At 37.6% G+C, this 15,316-nt stretch overlaps 1 pseudogene; it reads left to right on the top strand.

Moving 5' to 3' along the window:
• The first annotated feature begins 9,830 nt into the window (after window positions 1-9,830).
• On the top strand, window positions 9,831-10,743 carry LOC141505500 (mitochondrial carrier homolog 1 pseudogene; annotated as a pseudogene).
• The last annotated feature ends 4,573 nt before the right edge of the window (window positions 10,744-15,316 follow it).

Genomic DNA, 15,316 nt, shown 5'->3' with positions numbered 1-15,316 from the left:
TGGAAGTTAGGTGTGTTTATTATTTTTATTTTTACAAATGAGGAAACCGAGGCACAAAAAGTCAAATGACTTGCCTGGAGTCACACAGCTAATAAAAATCTGAGACAGGATTTGAATTAAGCATTTCTTATGTGCTAGGCATGGGACCAAGAACTGGGGATGTCAAGAAAGGCAAAAATACAGACCCTGCCCTCAGGAAGGTTATATTCTCAAGAAACATAATACACACACACACACACACACACACACACACACACACACACACACACATGAACATAAGATAGAAGGCAATCTTAGAAACACAGTAGCACTTGGAGGCTGGCCTAGTCTATATCTCTATTCTAGATTTGTTCTCTTTGTTTTTACATATGTATTCATGTATACACTTACACTTGTACCTAGAGAGTAGAGCCTGTTTCATTCTTGATCTCTGTATCTTCAGTGCCCAGTACATTATAAATGGGCTCTTCATAGATGCTTGTTGATTGGTTAAGCCTGTTTCTAGGAGTTGATCTATTTGACCTCTAAGTAAGAGACATTCTGTACTGACAACTTGTAAGCCTACCCCAACTGAATTCTAAACTTTGTTTTGACTTGTAAAACTATCACTAGCATAGAAAAATGTAGTTTCCTCTCTTAGCCCTGTTTCCTTGAGCTTCTTCCAGGTCCTTCAGCAGCTTCTTGCCTCCTTGAACTACAATAGTGTGAGGATGATGAAGTTTATATTTCCAATAGTAGCTTCAGAAATTGCAGAAAAGAGTGATTTAGTTTTAGTAAAACCCCAGGAAAAATAGAATTAGAATATGTAGTGACTGAGAACAGTTGAAAATTAGTGAGAAAAGTACCCTGTGGTATCCAGTTATTTGTATTTTTTAAAAAAATCTTGCTAAGTTGCAAGAACAGCTTATCCCTAGATTGCCTCACATCTAGGGCTATTTGCAGTTATCCTGATTCATATCTGGCCACTGGAACCAGAAGTCTCTGGAGGAGAAAGTGAAACCAGTGATTTAGCATAGCACCACCTTACTCAAATCCAATTCACTTGCTTATGTCATGGCCTCACCTCCCTGGTGTCATGGTCTTCTTTGAGAATGGAGAACAAGCATCATCAATCATCAATTTAAAAGGACTGATTAATGATTAATATGAAAATGTGCAAAGTGAATTTTTAGGAAAAACATACGTGATGCCATTTTGACCTGTATCAAACATTTTGCAAGACCAGCTTTTGTAGCCGATGTTTTCTTTTCTCCTCTAATTGAAAACTTAATAGTTAAGAAGGGAGAATTCCTGAGCAACCATCCTTGGGAAGTCCTCTTCTCTCATCTAGCTTGACAGGCAGTGAAAAAGGAAGAAATTCTGGATTCTTGTATATCTTCCTCCCTTGTGTAGCCTGATAGATAATTCTCTTTGATTTGGGGGAAAATATAAAATGGGAAATTCCCCTATTTGTCTTCTATAACAAAAGGAATAAAATTTCCTTCAACAAACATGTGATTCTTTCTTTTTAAACAGGAATCTTTTCCCACTTTTTTCATATAATACATAAATATTTCTTGCTGGACTGTGAATAACATTCCCCATCAATTTCTAATGGAGAATGCTGTACTCTGAGCATAATAAAGGATTCAAGTTTTAATTGGTTTTAGTTAGTCTAATTGATAAGAAAAGTTCTTTTATAAAAATAAAGCCTGAATGTGCTGACAGCTTTATTATTTCAAATTCAACATATTCAAATAAAAAAACATTTTTAAGTACCTATGAGCAGAGTACTCTGCTGGGTAGTGAGGATACAGAGATAAAACAGGAATCCTACTTTGAAGATATGCGCAATCAAAGGAGTATAGGTATGTTCTTCTTTAGTACAAAGGAGTCATCAATCTCAGTAACAGAGTTACTCATTCATACATTTTGATTTCCTGGGCACTAGGGAAAATAAATCCAAAGTGATATCAGCTAAATAGTTTCTATCTAGTCATAATGGATAAACTGCAGAACTTGACTTTAGAAAGACAAGTTCAAATTCTGATTCTGGGGGCGACTAGGTGGTGCAGTGGGTAAAGCACTGGCCTTGGAGTCAGGAGTACCTGGGTTCAAATCCGGTCTCAGACACTTAATAATTACCTAGCTGTGTGGCCTTGGGCAAGCCACTTAACCCCATTTGCCTTGCAAAAAAAAAAAAACAAAAACCAAATTCTGATTCTGACAATTTAGTTGTGTTGCCCTGATTAAATTACTTAACATCTCTTGGCCCCAATTTTTTGACTTGTAAAATGGGGATAAAATAACATCTATCTCCTAGAGTAGTTATGAGAATTAAATGAGGAAAACATATATAAAAGAATTTTGCAGACCTTCAAAAACTTTGTAGGAGGACTCAAAAGCCTTAGCCTCTTTTTCTGTTATCAAAAACTTAAAAAGCACTAACATTTTTAGAACATTCTATAAATGCTATTATTGTATTGTAAATACTATAGCAGAAAGATTAAGGAAGTTGGAATCTCTGTAAGCATTACAATTTTAAAAACAGTGAGGGGTCAATTTTCAACCATATAAATTAACATTCAATGAGAATTTCATTGGATCCAAGGCCCAAACCAGCTGCTTTTGTAAATTAATCTTTGAGTATTACTTTCATAAAATCATAGATCTGCTATCTAATCACCTCTCTAATATTCTTCAGTGACTTCTTAGTATTTCTAGAATCAAATATAAAATCATCTGTTTGACAGTCAAAGTCCTTCACAATTTAACCCTCTCAAACCTTTATAATCTTCTTACATCTTATTCTCCACTACTTTCTGTTTGTTTTAGGCTTTTTTTTTTTTGCTTCAAGGCAATGGGGTTAAGTGGCTTGCCCAAGGCTACACAGCTAGGTAATTATTAAGTGTCTGAGGTCGGATTTGAACTCAGGTACTCCTGACTCCAGGGCCAGTGCTCTATCCACTGGGTCACCTAGCTGCCCCCTCTACCTTCTGTTTGACTCACTGCCACTGACCATTTAGTTATTCTATTCCATAAACAAGATGCTTCATCTGACTCCCAACATTTTCATTGACTGTTCCTCATGTCTTTAATACTCTCCTTCCTCTTTAAATATTAACTTCCTTCCAGTCTCAGATAAATTCCCTCCTCTCCAGGAAGCCATATCTAGTCCTGTTTAATTTTAATACCTTCCCTTTTAGATTATCTCCAATTTATCCCAGCTATTTTGTTTATACATAATTATTTGCATCTTATCTCCCTTCATTGGACTGTGAACTCCTAGAGATTAGAGACTGGGTTGTTGTTGCTTTATTTTGCCTTTCTTTATATCCTGCTTAGCACAATTCCAAGCAGATAGTAGGCACATAATAAATAACTAATTGATTTACTGATATTTTCTTGGGATACTCTGAAATAGGTATCATCAATTAGTTTTCTCCAGGATGGTTCTCCCCTCATGTTTTTTATTATTTCATAAGAAAATACTGCTTATAACTTTCCATCTTCCTTCTTTATAATGTTTTATAAATGTATGTATATTCATAAAGAGAGTGTTGTGCCTCTCCTCTTGATCTGCTCCTGTTCAATGGCTTAGGGAAATTTTGTGCTCTTTCCTCTAACTTATTTTGGTGATAACTTTAAGTAATGATGATTCAACTGTCAATGTCAATGTCAAATTACTTTGATCCATTTCTTATTTTCAGAATCAACAGTTTGCTTATTTAAGACTGAATTGAATCTATTCAATTGGTTGCAGTTCCCTGCAGTGCCCTCTAATTTGATGTGTATTTCAAACTGAACTAGCTGATAGTTTACCTGTGCATAAACAATCTGAAATTACCCCACTATCAATAAAAAATGTGGTAGAGTTCAAGTCTCTTTCACTGGTTCTTCATTCTCTTTCTATATGAGACTTTCCCAAATGGTCTTTTCCCTTGGCAAACTCATTTATTTCCATGGCTTCAATTAGTGCTATCACCTCTATGCTAATTCACTTCAAGCTTGTTCTAGTATTTTTCCATCTCTCTTCTTGAAGAAGTAATTTCTAGGTGTGAGACTTATAATCATTTTTTTAATCCCAAGCTATATTTTACTTTTAAAAAATCATCCCCTAATTACATGTAAAAACAATTTTAACATTTGACTGTTTTTTAAAACAAGTTTTCAGTTCCAAATTCTACCCCTCCCTCTCTCCCTTCCTGCTCTCTGAGATAATAAACAATCTGAGAAAGATTATACATGGGCAATCAAGTAAACCATTTCCATATTAGTAATTTTTGTGCAAAAAGATTGGAACAAAAAAAAGAATGAAGGAAAGAAATGCTTGAGTCTATTCAAACAGCATCAGTTCTTTTTCTGGAGGCAGCGTTTTTCATTGTGAATTCTTATTGTCTTGGATCATCATATTTTTGGGAATAGTCAAGTCATTTATAGTTCTTCATTGTATAATATTACAGTTACATTTACTTTTTACATTTTTTATTATCATTCTCCTGGTTCTGTTCACTTCACTTTGTATCAGTTTCTGCATGTCTTTCCAACCAACCATATTTTCCAACAAATTTTAGACATTTCTTTCCTGTGTCCAACCTTCTCAATAAAGTAGTTGAATGTCAAGATATATATTGACTTGGTTGGGAAGATCTTGTTCCCTTCTGCATGAAAATTCTTTTTTTCTTCATCCTGTACAACAAACATTGATGTATAAGTTTGCTTCAATTATTTTCATGGTAGGGGCAGCTAGGTGGCACAGTGGATAGAGCACCGGCCCTAGAGTCAGAAGTACCTGAGTTCAAATCCAACCTCAGACACTTAATAATTACCTAGCTGTGTGGCCTTGGGCAAGCCACTTAACTCCATTTGCCTTGCAAAAACCTAATTAAAAAAAACAAAACAAAACAATTATTTCTGTGGCAATCCTTTTGTTTACAGTCATAATGAGAATAGTAAGACAAGAAATAATTGAGAATTAAATGAATTTAGTATTATTAGTGCCTTTATTATCCAAGGAGGAAGCAATGAGTTGTCTTTCCATTGAACTGGAAATTCCTTATATCTTCTGGTTTTATTTTAAGAAAGTTTGATTGATATCTTTCCTCTGTCTGTCCTCTGCCCCATCCCCAATACCAACATTGAATCTTCCTTTTGACAAAGAAAAAAATATTCAAACAAAGACAAGACAATGAACATACCTGACAATGAGTGTAACATTCTATTCTCAGAGTTCCCAATGTTTTGGTTATATTCATATTTTTGGTTCCAACTATATTTGATTATAATGTTATATTATCAGTTTTTCTGGGATTGAGATTGGCCATTATAGTTAGTGAGAGTTTTGGTGATCTTTTCACTTATATAATTTGTAATCATTATGTATATTATTCCTTTGTTTCTGCTTACTTCTCTCATGTTTTATTTTAAGTTCTATATAGTCATATTTTTTAATTGCATAATATCATTTCATTATATTTATATTCCATAGTTGGTTTAAGCCCAGTAGTGAAATTTCTGGGTTAAAGGATATGAACGATTTATTTACTTCACCCCCTCCCTATTATTTGTGTTTTTCATATTGATTGGATAGATTCATAGCTTCATCAATAGTGTATTTGTATCCTTGTCTTCCTAAAATCCCTCCTACACTCATTTTTATTGTTCTTTTAAAAATGATTTTAGTCAAAAGATCAGAGTTGCTTTAATCTGAAATTTCTCTGTGAGAATATTTTTCATATATTCACTGATAATTTGAAATTATTTTGAAAACTGCTCAAATTCTTTAACTATCTGTTGAGACATGATTCCTATTACTTTATACAAGTTGTCCCAAAAACTCTTAGTAATTTTAAGGTTAGAATTATTTCAGCTTAAAACTGCACTAAGATTTTTAGAACATGCTGTATTTGTCATTTTTAATATACCATTAATATACCAAAGAGACCTTAAGAGTGCCCTTGCATTGCTTCTTCTACCTCCATGTGAGTGCTTGCCTTGTGTGAATTTTCTGTAAAATAATCTTTTAGGCAAATGTGCATTGGGCATTCTAACAATGTGGCCAACCCATTGAACTTGTGCTTTCTGCAGTGGAGTCCAAATGCCTGGCAGTTCAACTAGAGAAAGATCCTCAATGTCTGGTATCTTATGTTTCCTGAACAGGATCTTCCTAAATTCAAATGGAGTCAGTTTAGTTTGATTCCATAGAGCTGGTAGACTGACCAGGTATCACAGGTATACAAAAATGAGATCATCATAATGGCTCTGAAGACCTTCATTTTGCTAGGTAGCCTAACACTTTCTCTTGAAATTTCACAAGTGAATCTGTAATTTCATCAATTTTTATGTTTCCTCCAACAATGCAGATTACATACTATTCATATCTGTTCATCCTGTGAACTGTGAACCTTGCTCATGGAGAAATGGATAAATGATCTAAATGTCAAAAATCATGTCAAAAAAGAGTACAGGAGAACACAGCTATACAGGAAGAATTCTTAATCAAACAGTGCCCACTCCTACACCCAGTGCTAGCATGATTTCCTTGTAATCTCTTTCTGACAAACTTGTCAGATCTCCTTACTGTCTCTGACTTGTGAGCTCCCAAAGCTGTTGCTGCCACCCCCAAGACCCAGAGCTCATGTTGATGCCATACAGGCTCCTGGTCAGCCTCTATTACAGTGTCCAGACTCTCTTTCTGGCTTCCTAAGTTGTCTTGGACTGGAAAAATGTCTCCCACCAACATTTTGTTGACTCTGCTACTCCAGAATTTGATTTGAAGTACTATGTTAAAGTTGTTTGGAAAAAAAATGTCGAGGAAACCTGACTTCTATGCTGCCATTCTACTTCTATTCTATTCTGCCTTCCCTCCCCTATCCTACCTCTTCCAGAAGTCTCTATTCTTTTTTCCCCCAAAACATATATAGTTAAAAACAAATGTTCATAATGGCCATGGTTAAAAAAATAAAGCAACCAACCAAAATGTCTCATTCAGAACTTTGTGACTTTTAACTTTCTATCAAGAGATGAGAACATGAGATCTATGGAATTGGTCATTATGCTGATTAAAAGTCCCGTCTCTCCATGTTGTCTTTACAATAGTGTTGTCACTATAAATTATTCTCCTGGTTCTGCTTACTTCACTCTGCATCATTTTATTCAAGTTTTCCCAGATTTTTCTGAAATTACCATCTTCATCTTTTCTTATAGTACTATAGTATTCCATTTCATTTATATACAACAATATTTTTAGCCATTCTCCAGTTGAGGGGCATCACCTCATTTTCCAATTCTTTGCCATCATAAATATTTTTGTAGATACTTTAAATTTGTTTTGCTTAGGCTAACCCCTCCCTTTATAATCTATCATTGCTTTTATTCCCACTTTTCCCTTTTCCTTCCTTAAAATGTATTTCTGTATCTGTGTTATTTGAGTATTTTTTCCTCGTTTGACTAAGTTGAAATGTATGATTATCAAGTGCCACCCACTGCAGTAAACTTTCCTCTTTGTATAGACTTCTAATTGCTTACCCCAATTTTGTGAGATAATTCCTTTAAGATAATCAAATCATAAATAGAACCACTTCCAGGCATTCCATCTAATTATCTAATTAGATTTTCTGTATGATCCTACATGTTGCTAGGATTCACAAAGGACACATCTTAGAATATTATCAGTTAATTCTTAGTCCCTTATTACTGTTTATGTTATGATTATATTTATGTTACTTTATGTTATGTTTCTCTTGACTCTTGTGTTTGATCTACAAATCTTTCTATGCAGTTCTGGTCTCTTCATTAAGAAAATTTGAAGTCTCTGTTTCATTAAAGGTACATTTCCACCACCACCATCCATCCCCCCAGGATAATCTTTGGTTTTGTTGGTAAGCTACCCTTCAGTGTAAGCCTATATACTTTGTCATTTGGATTATTATATTCCACACTCTTTATCCCTTTACAGAGGGTACTAAATAAGATAGAAAATATGAATTTGGATACTGATAATAGTAGGGGCTTTCATTTGGGTGTTTATATTTCTTTATATTTCTCCTTTATCCTCTAGTTCTAAAAGATATGGGATATTTTCTTTTAAAATTACTTGAAATATTATGTCTAAAGGACAGCTAGATGGCATAGCAGATAGAGCACCATCCCTGGAGTCAGAAGAATTTGAGTTCAAATCCAGCCTCAGACACACCTAGCTTGGTTAAATCAGTTAACTTCATTGCCTCGCAAAAACCAAAAAATTTTTAAAAAATAAAAAAATTTTAAAAAGAAATATGGTATCTATACCAAAACTTATTTTATGACTGTGATATACTAGAAAAATTGACAAATTGAAGAGCTGGCTTCAGGAAAACACAGAAAGACTTGTAAGAACTAAAACAAAGTGAAATGAATAGAATAAATAGAACAATTTATATAAAAACAATATTGTGAAGGTATTGGAAAGACTGAAGAACTCTTATCAGTGCTGATCAACCTTAAGAGTTCAGTCTAAGAAAGGGAAGCAATTAGATTGTATAGGAGTTTTATTTCTCTTAAGCTGGGGGGCATGTGTGCATGGGAGCTCGAGTTAGAAAATTGGGCTCCTAAAGGAGTTAAATGGGGGGAAACAAGTCAGGGGCAGAGCCAAGATGGTGGCATGAGAACAGCCCTTCCTAGAAGCTCTCTCCAAAATATTCCAAATACCTTAAAATTATGACTCTAAATTTTTGAGAGACAGAACCTGAAGAAAGATCCAGTGAGGCAATTCTCCAGCCCAAGGTAACCTGAAAGATTTTGGGAAAGCTCTGTTTCACGGGGTGGAGGGGGCAGCAGCACATTCAGGAATATCACACCAGAGCACAGGAGCTCCATTCTGGGAACAGGTGGGTCCCAGGGAGCTATGGTTCCAGGCAGCAGAAACAGTTTTCTGATCCGCAACCCAGGGAATACCAAGCGCAATTTGGAAGATCAGTGGGGAAACCTCTGCCAGAGAGAGCACGAAGCCCAGGCCAGTGTGGCCCTCCTCATCACGCTGGCCCTCAGTGCAGCTCAGATATCAGGAAATGGAAGCAGGCCTGTGGAGCCACCGAGCAGGGAGCTGCCTGGCAGTTGCTTCCAGAGTGCTCAGTCCATGGAAGGTAAGGGGGGTGGGGGAGAATATCGAGGTCTCTATTCTGGCCCTAGGACAGGACTCTAGGTCTTTGGCCACATTCAGACCCTGGTTGCAGTCTAGGGACCCCCCTCCCCATTGCCATAGAGAAGGGACCCTCCTCACATCCTGGGGGCAGAGGGGTGTGCTTGTGGTCATCCACAGACCAGTAGAGCAGTCAAAGCCTCTCATAAGACCTTGAAGGAACTGAGGTCCTTGCGGGGATGTCTCAATAATACTCAAAAGCTCAGGAACCACCTCAAAACCAGGACATAGACTCGGGAAATGAGTAACAGAAAAAAAGGAACCTGACCATAGACAATTACTTTGGTCCCATGGAGGACCAATACACACACTCAGAAGATGACAAAGTTCTAGCTTCACCATCTAAATCCTCCAAGAAATATAGAAGTTGGTCTTAGGCTATTTCAGAGCTCAAAAAAGATTTTGAAAACCAAGTGAGGGAGACAGAGGAAAAACTGGGAAGAGAATAAGGGAGATGCAGGAAAAACATGAAAACCAAGTCAACAGCTTAGTCAAGGAGATCCAAAAGATGCTGAAGAAAATAACATATTAAAACCTAGTTTAAGTCAAATAGAAAATACAGTTTAAAAAGTTAATGAGGAGAAAAATACCTTAAATAGGAGAATTGGCCAGATGGAAAAGGAGATAAGAAAGCTCTCTGAAGAAAACAAATCCTTCAGGCTGTGCTGGGAGGATGGTGGGTGTGGGGCCCGGTGCTAGGGATGGCTCTGTGGCCACCGAGCCCTGTTCCTGGCCCTGGGCACCAGCGTGAAGGTGCTGAGCCACCCGCTCTTCTACGTGAACCTGCTTATCCATGTTGGGCATGAACTACTACCTCCCACTGTAGGAACCAATGTGCTGGGGTCTTCTACTTGCCCAATTTCTTCACCTATGCCAAACACATTGTGCAAGTGGATGGGAAGAGGGGACTGTTCCGAGGCCTGAGTCCGAGGCTTATGTCTAGTGCTCTTTCCACTCTGTCCTGGGACATCATGAAAAAGGTCTTCCCTTTGGAGGAGTTAGAGCATGTATCCAGTAAAGATGATGTGAAGGCATCACTGAGGAAGGTGGTAAAAGAAACTTCCCATGAGATGGCGATGTAGTGTGTGTCTAGGGTGCTCTCACACCCCCTGCATGTCATCTCGATGCACTGTATGGTCCAGTTCATGGGGCGGGAGGTCAAATGCAGTGGTGTACTGAGCTCCATTGGGAAGATTTTCAGAGAAGAAGGGTTACTGGGGTTCTTTGTGGGCTTGATCCCTCACCTCCTGGGAGATGTGGTCTTCTTGTGGGGCTGTAACCTCCTGGCTCACTTCATCAATGCCTACCTGGTGGACGACAGTTTCAGCCAGGCATTGGCAGTTCGGAGTTACACCAGGTTTGTAATGGGGATTGCAGTGAGCATGCTGACCTACCCTTTCCTCTTGGTTGGAGACCTCATGGTGGTCAACAACTGTGGGTTGTTGGCACATCTCCCTCCCTATTCCCCAGTGTTCAAGTCTTGGATTCATTGTTGGAGATATCTGAGTATGCAGGGTCAGCTTTTCTGGGGATCAAGTCTGCTTTTCTGATGAATCTCAACAGCATCAAGCTTCTCCATTGATTAAATCAGAATAATTGGCTACAATAATAACACACTATCTCCATCCAGTCTAAGTGAGGGCCTGATCATTTGGCTATCTTGTAAGATAACTAACTATGTAATACAGTGGAATTTGGATAGTCCCCTTCTGGTGCTTATTAGTTGTACTTCAGTTGAACTGACAGGGAGTGGGGTGTGAGATAGGGGAGTGGGGTTATGGTACAGCAAAGTCCTTGCTCTATACTGATACTGAATTAAAAAGTTCCAAGACTGCTTGGAAGAATGGCACAAGGGGCATTGGAGAAATTTCTGGGAAACATCCCAGTGACATTGCAAATGATGTGCAAAGTATTAATTATAGAGGCTTACTCCATTACACCATACCCAGGGTGGCAGCAGATTCCCCATTGTCCAAAACTCTGCTCTGCTTGGTTTTATAAACATAAACAACAACAACGACAATAATAATAATAGCAATAGCTCAAATTTATTTGAGTTTTAAAAGTGTACAGAACATTTTGCCCATAAAAGCTGAAGTGGGGGGGCTTGTTTTTAATAAATACTCATATCACTTCATTCTATTTATTAATAAAGCTTGAGTTGTGCTTTAGAATTTATTCCATTTGATTCAACAGCCTTAAGGAATTTTTTTTAATTCTCATTTTACAAACAAGGAAACTGAGACTCAGCAATGTTTTCTTGCCTAAGATCACATACTAGTAAGTCACAGATCTGAGACTTGAACCCAAATGTTCTCTTAAGTAAGGGCTCCTTCTGTTCTTTGTCCTGGCTTTCCTAAAACACAGTAAAATTTGCATAGTAAAATGTTTTTGAAAAAGAAATTTTGTTTAATGTGATGATTTTGTCTTGTTATCTTTGTGCTCATTTGCTCAACAAATGATGTCCATTGTGGTAATAAATGTCTTATATAGATTGGTAAAAAAAAAAAAAAAAGAAAGAAAACAAATCCTTCAAATGTAGAATGGAGCTAAAGGAGGCTTCATCAGCTTTGCAAGGAAGCTGATGACTTTGCAAGAAATCAAGACACAATAAAACAATAGCAAAAGAATGAAAAACTAGGAGATAACGTGAAATAGCTCATTGAGAAACAAAGCAAAGCCCACAAAGTTGATCGTGATGGGGGGCAGAGGGACCCAATTCGCTTTGAATATTCTTGGAGTCCTGCTTCACAGTGTCAAAAAGCTATCTCAGGATTTCTGGTATTTGCCATAGTTCCATTAAGCAAAGTCCTCTTTACTCAGGATGTCTACCTTGTCAACCAAGTCAGTTTCTTTAGGAGAGTGATGGGGAGGGTCCTATTTAATAAGCCCCTTCCCCAACATTCAGATCTGCTTTCAGTGTCCTTCCTGGGTCCTTGCTAGAATCAGGAATTCTAGCTATGACTTAGTTACTGGCACCTCTAGTTTCCACTCTGCTTTTGCCCAAGGCAAAAATTTTGTTTTTCTTTTGGTTGCCTCTTATTGGTGCCCACTGCTTAGGGTTGTCTTTGCCCTTTCACCTTACTTGAAAATCTATTTAGAGACCTAATTACTCATTATCAGCACCTGGGATTTTCTCTGATCCCCGCCCCCCCCCCCCCCAGCTCTTCTTAACAAGCACATTAAACCTAATTGTCCCTTCTAACTTTCCCTTGGTGGGCCCCTTCTGACCTACTTCAAACATTTAATTATTTATCTGAGATCATTTTCTCTCTCTTCTTCCTTCTTCTTTTCCTATATAAATGAAAATATGTCAGATTCCTCTTTGCAAGAGCATCCCCCAACTATCAACCACTGTACCATCACAGTTTTATTATGTCCAATAAAATGCCAACTTCCGTGGGAGAGAGCCTGCATCTTATGAATTCTTTCTAAGACATTCTATGCTGAATCCAATATTTTGGGAGTAAAAACCCCAACAAGAGGAGGAGTGCTCTCTGACTCAGGCTATCTGTGTTTTATCAGCTATGCCAAAAAAAAGCATGAAAGTCTCCTTTTCCCTCCCCTGACTTAGGATGCCTAGGCAAGCTTGTGGTTGCTGACACCAAGGAGTTGGGGATCATTCAAAGGGCAAGGGATTATAGTGTATCAGTCCAGAAGAACCCCAATCATTTTCTCAATTGGCCAACCCAGGTTTTCAACCTTCTTTCAATGATGAGGGACTTAATTAAGTATCACACCAACCACAATCCCAAAGGCCTCCTGATGGAACATCCTATCTACCTCTAAAAAGAGAGCTGAAGGACTAAGATTAAAGGATTTTTCCTTCTCTTTATTATTTTTAACAATTTTACTCAGAGCATGGCTAATGTAGTTTTTTGGACTCTACTATCTTCTGATTCTTATCATATCTATCCCACCACTCCTGTCTCCTTTATTGCAACTTCAAGATCATGCCTTCTAATCATTGCCTAAGGTTGAAGTTAAGACGTCTGTCCCAAGCCAAACTTCCAACTGAAGAACAGGTTTTGAATTCCATTAGGCTCATCTTGTGTGGAAAAGTGCCTGGGGTGATTCTATTATGGTAGGGATTTATCAGGCAGGAGATCCACTGCTCATGGGAAGGCTGACTGAAATTTTCCAAGCTATAAGGCTTATATAGGTTATATGGGTTTTAAGGTTACAAATATGCCTCCATTTTCTTAATAAAGTAAAAGGAAATAGGTTGTCCTGTAACAATCACAGGGAGGTCTCTCATCACAATTCTTGCTAGAGTCCTCCCTTAATACGCTGGAAGATTATCAACTACCTGAGAAACAGTATGGCTTCAGCAAGGGTTAAGGAAAAGACAATATGGTATTAGCTGCCATGCAATGCTAACAGAAATGGCAGAAGAACAGAGATCTGTGCACAACATTTGTCAATCTGATCAAAGCCTTTGATACCATCAGTGGTGAGGGCTTGTGGAAGATCATAGCAAAATTTGATCACCTGGAGAAGTTTATCATTATTTTCTGTCAGTTTCATGATGACATGCTTACATAGGTTTTGGATAATGGAAAATATTCTCACACTTTCCCAGAGTGAAACAGGGCTATGCACTTTTTCCCATGCTAAAAAGCATGATGTTTTCAGGGATGTTGTTGGATATTTTCAATGAGGATGAAAATGGTAACCTACTGCAGTGATGGTAAATTATTTGAAACCTATTGAATTATTTGTAACCTTGAAAAGGCTACAAGCCAAAACTAATGTGAAAGGAGAGTTTGTGCATGACTTTTTGTTTGCAGATTATTGTACACTGGATGCAGCCTCTGAATCTGAGATGCAACAATTTATGGATTGATTCTCTCTGCTTGTGCTAATTTTGGTCTGGCAATTAACAAGAAAACATAGATTCTCCATCAGCCAGCACTGCACTGTCCATGTATGGAACTACTGGTTACAGCAAATGGACAATGAATACTATGGCTTAACTCATTTACCTTGGTAGTATATTTTCCAGAGATGTACATATAGATAATTAGATTGATGCATGCATTGCTGGAGATGGGTTGATATTTGCAAGATTCCAAAGGAAAGAATGTTGCTTAGCATGGTCCAAAGATATATCATTGTTGTATGCCTAAGAAACCTGGTCATTCTACCAATTCCATGCCAGAAAACCAATCTGACTCCATTCGAATTTAGGAAGATGCTGAAGATCACCTGGCAAGAGCACAATTCTAATGGATTGGTCACCTTGTTGGTATGCCAAATGTATAATTGCCAAAATGACTATTTTATAGAGAATTTACACAAGGCAAGAACTCACATGGAGGTCAGAAGAAGTGATACAAAAACACTTTTAAGGTCTTTCTGAAGAATTTTGATTATTGATTTTGAGACATGGGAATCTCTGGCACAGGATTATTCAACATGGTATGCCCACATCAAAAAAGCCTCTATGCTCTATCACTGAAGCAGAACTGCAGTAACTCAAAAGAAATGTGAGATGTGCAAATGTAGAGACTTCTCCATCCTAAATATTCATAAGGCTATTTGTGCCCAACCTGTGCAGAATCATCTGATGTTGTAATGGTCTGAGAAGCCAAAGTTGGACATAACTGTTCACTGACATGGTGATAATACATAGTGATGTCATTTTGATCTTTTTTAATCACAAAAGACAGCAACCACCACCTTTAGGGTTCAGACAAAAGTCCTTTTTTTCTTTTTCTTCTTTTATTTCACATGGTGATCTCACCAGCTCCCCTGGATTTAATTACCATCTTGATGATGATGATTATTACATCTATCTATCCTGGTCCAAACTCTCTGCTGAACGCTCATATCTCCAATTGTTTTTTTTTTTAAATCTTAGACTGTGGGGCAGCTAGGTGCACAGTGGATAGAGTACCAGCCCTAGAGTCAGGAGGACCTGAGTTCAAATCTGATCTCAGACACTTAAAAATTGTCTAGTTGTATGACCTTGGGCAAGTCACTTAACCCCATTTGCTTAAATAAAGTTTAAAAAAAATCTTAGACATCTTAACTTCAGTATATCCAAAACTGAACTCATTATCTTTTCCTCTAATCCTTTCCCTTCTTATTTTCCCTATAACTATAGATAGCATCAGCTTCCTCCCAGTCCTTGAGGCTTGCAACCTAGGAGTAATC

Source organism: Macrotis lagotis, chromosome 1, assembly GCF_037893015.1.
Source record: "Macrotis lagotis isolate mMagLag1 chromosome 1, bilby.v1.9.chrom.fasta, whole genome shotgun sequence".
NCBI classification, from domain to species: domain Eukaryota; kingdom Metazoa; phylum Chordata; class Mammalia; order Peramelemorphia; family Peramelidae; genus Macrotis; species Macrotis lagotis.
The sequence above is the reverse complement of the archived record's forward strand: the minus strand, read 5'-3'. Positions and strand labels throughout refer to the sequence as shown.